Source organism: Dermacentor variabilis, chromosome 2 (assembly GCF_050947875.1).
Source record: "Dermacentor variabilis isolate Ectoservices chromosome 2, ASM5094787v1, whole genome shotgun sequence".
Classification (NCBI taxonomy): Eukaryota; Metazoa; Arthropoda; class Arachnida; order Ixodida; family Ixodidae; genus Dermacentor; species Dermacentor variabilis.
Genome location: NC_134569.1, coordinates 187,533,028 through 187,541,526, shown reverse-complemented (window position 1 = coordinate 187,541,526; position 8,499 = coordinate 187,533,028). Strand labels below are relative to the sequence as shown.

The following is an 8,499-nucleotide window of genomic DNA, read 5'->3' as shown; positions in this document are numbered from 1 at the left end:
TGTGCTAAATCGCTCTTTTGAGTGCAGAAGAATACTTGTGCACTGTGGGGATGCGCGACTCTCGCGCCTCCCCTGATGTTTTTCCCGCATAGCGCGTCTCCTGTAATCCCACTTCGTCGCGTGGTCTGCGTGACGTCAGCGGCGGTCGATGTGGTTGAAGCGCAGTGCGAGAGATGGCGCGAGTGTTGCGCTGCTAACGCCGCCGACAGGCGAGGTTACCTGGGCGCTGAAGGGAAGGCGCTTGCTCTCTTTGGCTTCGGGAAGCAAGCGGGACGGACGTGCCGTCCCGCGCGCCGCCGACCCATGCTTCTGCGACACCGCCTCGCGTGGCCGCCTTGGAATGCGCCGCCATTCGCGTGACAGTACGCGCGAAGGACCAGGCGTTGGGATCCAGCATGGGGCGAACATATTCGCTCGCTTCCGGTCGCGGTGAGTCAGACTTCTAGATTTGTCGCGCGCCCATCGGCATGTTTTTGTGGATAGGAACTCGGCTAGCAGGCATTGATCTATGAAAGGTGCAATAAATGCCCTTGTGACTGTTTGCACTACTGTGTTGTCGTTCCTTTGTCCCAAGAGCACGGGTGTGAGAGACCCCACAGCACTTATCAGAAATTAACTTCTGCTAGGCGTACAAGTATTTGATGATGACAGTGGACTCACTGACCTACGAAAGTAAGAACGTCCACAAAGCTTCAGCACAAAATTCTCAGCTCTGCTGGAAGTGCCTGACAAGAGCTGCTCTCACATCACCGCCTGTGCCTTCCTCATTATCTGTGCTGTGGTCAGGCTCGTGGAGGCCGCCATCATTGTTTTGAGCCTCAACGAACAGGTGTTAGAGAACAGTGTCACCAAAATGCTCGCACACATTGTTCAGAGCACAGCAGGCACGAATGACAAGGCGGGCATTGTCGATGTTGCACTCCATCCTTTTCAAGATAAAGCGAAATCTTGCCTTGAGCCTACCCAAGACATTTTCCACAATCCGCCGGGCTTTGGAAAGGTTGTAATTAAATAACCTTCGTTCTTCACTTAACTGTGCCCTGTGGCTGAATGGCTTGATCAGGTTTACAGTGAGCGGAAATGCTTGGTCGCATAGTATTAAGGGAGGCACAGCTGTATCACTGATTGTTACTAGTGGTCGGCGGAACAGGGAGCCCTTGACTGCGTCTGCTAGTCTTGACCGGTGGTACACATATGCATCGTGGCAGCGGCCAGGAGAACCCACATTGATGTACCGGAACCTATACTTGTGGTGGACCAGTGCGAGGAGGATGATGGTGTACCTGCATAAAAAAGACCTCATTAATTCGGATTGGTAGTATTTACCCATTCTCCGTACTCTAAATATATGACGTAGCTTGGCAGCTGTAGGTGATGTAATGAAAGTGCACACCATGTCAGAGGTACGACTTACCATCCTTTATAGTTCCTATAGTCGGTGGCGCTCTCCCTGGGCGGTGAAACGGGTAAATGGCACCCGTCTAGTGATCCCATGGCTTGCGGGAATTCCAAAGTGGCCGTGAACTCGCGAATGTGCTGGGCCATGCTTCAAGCTGTGGGCATCTTGATCCACTCCGCCTCCATAGTGCGGATAACAGCATCGCACAACTATGTGTAGGCCACTTTGACGGTTGAGCGTCCCACAGCAAACAATTCGGCGACACTACGGTCTTCGGCTGAACACAACCGGTACAAGCCAATCGCGACACGTTTATCGAGCGTGATGGCTTCACGCATGTTCGTGTTCTGACGCTCGAGCAGCGGTCTCACGGCGTCCACGATGTAGCGAAAAGTCGCCGGCGTTACGCGGAATGCACGTTTGAAAAACTTCTCACCAAGCAATGGCACAGTCTCCTCAAACCACCTCGTCTGGCGAGAGAACGACCATCTATCTCTGTTGACGCTTCGTTCGGTCACCGAGTCTATAGTCATCATCAAATTGTTGACGATCAGCAGCTCTTGCTCGATGGTGTCGGCTTCCGCTTTTGCCGCCTCAATCTCGGTATCAAGCTGCATGATCGCACCCATATAGGTTATCATAGCAGTCTTGTCATCTTGAGCCTCTGTCTCTCTGTCACCCATAGCGGTAGAGCAAGAATGCAGTCGAAGCGCAAGGCGCACAATTTCTTTCTCTATGGGCGCACTTTGGAGAGAAACATGTGCACCATGGAGGAAGGAAACTGAGGAGAGGCCCTACCCCCTCCGCGCGCTAGGAGAAAAGTGTGGAGGAAGTGACGTTGTAGGTTCTCTTGTTTGCTGATTTTTTTATTTCCTTGCCGTAGCGGCCACGCCTTTCGGGCCACAATGGCGGCTTTGTTTTGGTTCTGTGTGCTCACACGTGTTGCTCCGTAGGTTTCGTACCATGGCAAAGGCGCCGTTTGCGTTGGTTTTCGTGTTTTATTGCGCTGCGTTATCTGGACCGTGCTCTCCCGGATGTTGATGTGGCCAGGTGGGACAGGAGGAACTAAAATTCGTGAAATGAACGCGCATGCAACGCTGTACGCAATGTGCCGCGCCACGACAATGGCTACGGACGAAGGAATGTGCGCGGGAAATTTTGCCCTTTTTCGCGGAATCATGCTAACGTGCTAACGATTGCTTAGTATTGCTGCGGAGCGCGCGGGTCCGAGCAGCACGGTTGCGCGCAGCGTGGCATGGTTTCACGAGAAATGTAAACAAGAGAGGAGAGCTGGCCCGATAGGCGGAGCAACGCCATGAGCAACGCCAGCTTCCGGCTTCACTTTAGCTTCACGAAAAGTGACGTCAGGGCCTCTCCTGAGTTTCCTTCCTCCGTGATGTGCACATACACCAGAACGGCAGCCGCATCGAGCGGAGCGAACGTTGCCGCAGTTTCGTTACTCAACAACTTAAAAACTAAACATATATGTATAGCAATGTATAAACGTTTTTTTAATGTATAAACAAACATAAGAGAAATTACAGTGCTTTTAAGCGCTTTTAATGTGGTTTAACTTTTTGTGACATGAAAATGAAAATAAAGGTCCGCAGCGCCACAGAATTTTGCGAGAAACGCCTGAACCACTCAACGGCCTTTCAAAAGTGCCGTGTAGCAGCGCGACAACTCCTTTGAGTCGATAGAGTTGTGGCGTTTCGAAGGCCGTCGACTGGAAGGCCTTCCAAATGTGCCCGTGTGACACAGGTATTATTTTGGCACGCAACCATTAATATAATTTTGCTACCTTAATTCACATTCCTCCGCAGAAGTACAAGAAAGAGCATCATATTTATTCCTGGCGTGCCTGTGTATTTTTTTCGTTATCTGGATAGCTGCAACAGATCTATGTGGTTTGCCTGTATAAAGTTGTTGCCATCACGCCATTAATTTGTGACTATCTTCATTATTCTGGTGTTACACGACAACTTTCGATCGTGGTCAAGCCCGATCCGGATCGAAATTCTCGACTGCGATTGGCTCCCTCACGCAGCTTGCGCATAAGAGCCAATTGAAACCGAGAAACTAAAGTGGGATCGGTCTTGATTGCGATTAAAAGTGCGCTGTGTGACACTCGTATTACATGAATTTCGCAGTTTCTTCCCGTTTTATTGTATCTGCCTCTTACTATATTGCTGCAATAAATTGTTTTGTGCTATTTTCGTGTTCTCGACTGTGCAGCAAGTTGACTTATATTTAAGGAACATGACCCATTTACTTACGATACACATTTTGGCGTAAGTTGCAAGCCGTACAATATCACCGGCGATAAAGGTCTACTTCGTCAACATTTGGCATGATTGTTGCGTAAGTTACAGCTTGAAACAGCAAATATTAATTTAAATAAAGCTAAGATGAGGTAAAGTTTCTATGCGCACTCGTCGTCGCAACATACAAACAGCGGCACAAGTGCCTGCATGAAATCACTCGATTTAAGCAACGTTATATGTAGCAAAAAAAAAGAAATAATAACAGAAATCAAACTGAAATCAAGGCTTCCGAGATTCGGCGGCTTCCGCTGACCATCTTGGAGGCTGGTGCGTTTCGCCGATTCCGCTTGGTGCGCTGAGAGCCATAGTCGGCCACAGGCACCTATGAAAGTATCCACTCGGTACGTGTACTATATTGCTCTACGGCTTAGGCACCACGTGTCCACTTCCAGCGACGAAATGCCGTTTCAGGTCCCAACGGAATGACGAAGTAAATTTGGCTGCCCGCCGGCATTGCAGCGCTAGAAAAACGCCGTAGACAGCAAGGAGATAACGCAAACTGCTCACGAGGCCGGACTGGTGGTGACCTAGGAGACGTGACGAAAGGCAGGAGGGGGGGGGGCAGGGGCGGCGACGTGGAAGGCACAGCCGCTTTTTCCAGCCAGTTTAGGTTTCACTGAGCCTGCCAAGAGCAACGAATTGTACGCGTAGGTCCCACGTAAAATCCGGTATTCAACATTTCATCGTTGGGATAGGTAGTTTCAAGGACCGGCCCCAAAGTACTCACTTACTGTATCCACCTATTGTTGACAATTAGAAAGTGAATAACCGTAGCTTCGCTAATTACGCAAGTAATTGCGGGAATAGCTCTGTATCTAGAGGCTGTCAATGCGTACACTGGAATGGTGAACATAACGGTACCATGATTTATATTTCTCTAATTTAAAAAATTTACGGCAGCTAAAGGAACAGACACCGTGTAGATTTGCCACTCATTCCTGAATGATAAGAGCACTACAGGAAGCAGCTTCCAGTCATGTTGATGTAGTCACAACAAGGCCAGGAAGCCGTAGGACGGCTACTGAGATTGAAAATGGCGAACGTGCCGAGAAAGCTGGTTGCGAGGGGGTAGCGTTGGCATAGACTGCTTCAAGGAAAGTCGCCACCCAGCATAGAGTTGGGGAGAAGATGCGAATTGTTGCGGCTCCGGGTAGCGTTTAGGCCAGCGATCCTCCAAGCACAAGGATGGGTACGTCGAGGAGTAGGAGCGGCTTTATTTCACATATATACAGTGGCTTCAGATACGGAAGCCCACTCTGTGTAGGAGCACTCTAAACGTCTGGGCTCACTGCATGGCTGAGTACACATCAGGGCCTGTCAGGGCTTCCTCGCTGCACCCAAGGTGTCCGCTTTTGAAACAGTCGTCGTGCCTAGGTGACTATAGTCGGGCACAACTTTAGAAACAGGGAGCGTTTACTCCTCCGGCACGGATGCACACGAGCATCCACCAATGGCCGCGCACTCTGAACTGACGTCATGAGCCGGGCGGCCGGAGATCCCGCCGACGGAGAAGATGGCCGCCCGCGCTTCGAACTGCAACAAGTCACGTCAGCTGTGTGCGCCAGAGTCTCGTCAGAGTGAATTCGCGAACTGTTTGCGATGGTCTATCATGCCGGAATTATTACCGCGAGCTTACAATGCACCATTTCTCCCCCGTGTGTTTATTCTGAGCCCTGATCCGGCTAAGAAAGATTGCCGCCACCATCGCTGACGGTGTGCTACGCTTTGCCCGAAGACAGGATCCCGTGGTGACACACCCCTACAAACACACATTCTGCGTGTTTGTTCCCTGTTGTTTTGTTCCGCCTCCGAATGAAGATACGGCGAGGAAAGTTGGCCAAAGTCTGGTGTTTACTGTTAGCGACAGGCGTGCTCGTGTACTCTGTCGCTGCGTTTTTCGTCGGGCGGGGTGAAGTGATGGAGCAAAACTATTCTCAGGAGACATAAGAAAGCGTGCGCACATGAAAAAAACGTGCGAGTGTCTAAACAGAAAGAATTTGCAAGAGCAGCCTCCAACGCAAAAATTCGCTGCCGTCAACTTAGCGTGAACGATCGTTCTCAGCAGTGAGATAGCCGAGCGTCTATCCGCGGTGTTCGAGCTTTGCACCGTCGATTGATTGCGGTCCACCAGTGCTCACTGCACGCGCAAGCTGTAGAATGCGTGCTGTGACACAATCACGCATAAGCTGTGCTGCCAGCGCTGGACATGCTTTCCCACAACACAGATCCGCGCTGCTTTTTGATTCTCGTGATCTATTTCTATTAAAATTCCTAAGACAGTGTTAAAAGAAGGGAAAAAAGAAAAAGAAAACAAAACAAAGGAGAAGGTAGGCACAGCCATAGAGTTTGATACAATAATTATTACAGGGAACTCTAGCGCTGCAGTCGTTGTGCCACCATGGGAATGATGGGAAGTACATGGATGATGGACCATGTACAGAGTACATGGTCTGCTCTTCGTGCTTGTAGATTCAGACGTTCTTGTGGCTTTCTATATTACGCTATATAAATATTATTGTCGTAAATTTCCACGCAATCTATACTCTTCGAAATGCACAAGACGCCGCGAACACGCGCAATTGCTATTAATTGCAATCATTGAGCTCGTCCAGGTGGCTATATCGAAACGCGCCAAGCATCTCAAGGCACTGGCATGCCTGCCATAAATTCATAAGGGCGCTTCCTTCGGTTGTCGATACATGCGTCCGCGGCTTAGCGGTTTCAATATCAGGCTTCTGTGCTAGAGTTCCTGTGTTCGAATCCTGCCATCGGACAATTTAATTCATGTTTATTTAGTTCTTTATTACGCACTACATAGTTGAAAATGACCAGTTTATAAAGTCACAAAGCCGTGTTTCGAGCCAAAAGGACGAAGTTTAGACAAACCCATGTACTTCCCATAATTACCATGCTGGCACAACTGCTCTCACTGCAGCTCCCGTAGACATTAGCGCCAGAGTTCCCTGCAGTAATTATTGTAAAATACTCTGTGGGCCCAGCAGCTTGCGAACCCGCTCCTAATCCTTCTACTCGCGTCTGTTTGTAAATGTGTGTATGTATGTAAAAGACGCAATACGAATTATGACAGCATCTCGTTGTGCGCCCTGAGGTCATGTGTGCACGATTTCTTTTGCCGCAGCGAGATACCGACGGTCGAAAACATAATTAACTAGTCATCGTTAGTTCTTCCAACTAACGAGTTCGTTAGTTCTTCGCTACCGGCCGGAAGCCCCGTAGCACTCCACGTCACGAAAGTAGTGATTCCGCCATTCAGCGATGTCATCCCGGTCGATAAGCAGCTAATTGCGGCTCCTCTTCTTGTGCTTGAATCCAATCTGGACAAGCAGGCGCGCACAGTACATCGTTTCGTTGATGGGAGATGCATACGCTTCGAGAACTCGTTAGTTATCTTCTTAACCGTCGGTATCTCGTTGCGGCAAAAGAAATCGTGCATGCACGACCTCAGCGGCCGCAACGTCAAGGTGTCATACTTTGTGCTGCGTCTTCTTTTCTCCGCATTTCGTAGGGCGCTTTCACGAGGGCGTCGACAGTTCGCCAGCCGAAATACGCGATGCTTTCACCTCCGTCCTCACTTTGAACACTGTGCTCTCGCCGACACCCAGCATCTGGGCGACAAACATGGTCGTGTCCTCTATGCTGCGTTCGCGGCTCCCTGTTACGCCAATACGAGTAGCAGTGGAGGATCATGTTGTGTGAATCGCTGTTCAGGAGGCGGCCACTCTTGTTCTTCTTGTCGAGGCTCCTTGGTGGGGATGACATCGAGGTGACACAAGGCTCGTTCGGCAACGAAGGATCGCATTCCGATGTCACCCCACTGGGCTCTATGGCTGAAAACTCGCACGGAATTCCTTTTGCGAATGGCAAGATTGCAGGCTTGCAAAAAATTATAACAAACGTCAGAAGGAAAGAAAAGGAAGCCTATCACATTCTTGAAAATAGAGTTGGGAAGACATAAAACCAAGAACATACAAATTGTATGCTATTTAAAACCAAGAGTATTCATGTAAAACGATGAATGAAGCATTTTTTACCTTGTCTGTCTCAACCGTATTCTCGGCCCAGGTATGTAAGGGTTGCGATAAATGCATTGTTTTTATAAGTACTTCTTCAATAGCAACTGATTCATGTTAAGCACGGAAAACAAGTGGTAATGTGCCGTGCACATGTAAACCAGCGCAAAAGCCAGGCAGAGCTGCTCTTTCTACTTTTGTCACTTGCACTGAAGCTAAAAAGCAGACAACGGGCTGCATAGTAGAAGGAACGGGGTTATTTTTCTCTTGCGGTCCGACATATGCTGTAGCACACGAAAGCTCTACTAAACCAGTCATCAAAATACAAAAGTCTTTATTTATACGGAGAATTACGCGCTTGATGGCACGATTTTTGAGCGGGATCATTTCAGTCGTGGAGGCAATTGGCTGTTGCACTTCGGTCATCTGGACGGGGCCCCTCCAGTTCTTTATAAAGACATAAGGAATGCCTTCTAGAGTTTTGAGACATAACAACATTGAGGCACCCAAGCGGTTCATGGGGCTTCGCGCCATCTGTGCGATGAGGGCACACTTCCGGCAGAACAAGAAATAATGTGAAAAATATCTGTTAAAAAAAGAAGTGACGCCATTCCAGTTGTCAAAGGCCTGTCAAACGAGCTTTCAAAAGTCGTTTAAATAAGCGGGGCCATCAGCGCGGCCGCAAGTAGGGAGCCTTCCCTTCTCGCTCTTTTACTCAGAGACACGTGCTCCTTTTCTCCGCACT

At 49.2% G+C, this 8,499-nt stretch overlaps 1 protein-coding gene across 2 annotated transcripts in view; it reads left to right on the top strand.

Annotated features, from left to right (window-relative positions):
- Nucleotides 1-270: 270 nt before the first annotated feature.
- Nucleotides 271-8,499, top strand: part of LOC142571108 (glycine receptor subunit alpha-2-like) — a 238,950-nt gene continuing 230,721 nt past the window's right edge. For both annotated transcript variants that reach the window (XM_075679398.1, XM_075679396.1), the window contains exon 1: nucleotides 271-429. The gene's annotated coding sequence lies outside the window, so the exon portion shown is untranslated. The remainder of the gene's footprint in view (nucleotides 430-8,499) is intronic.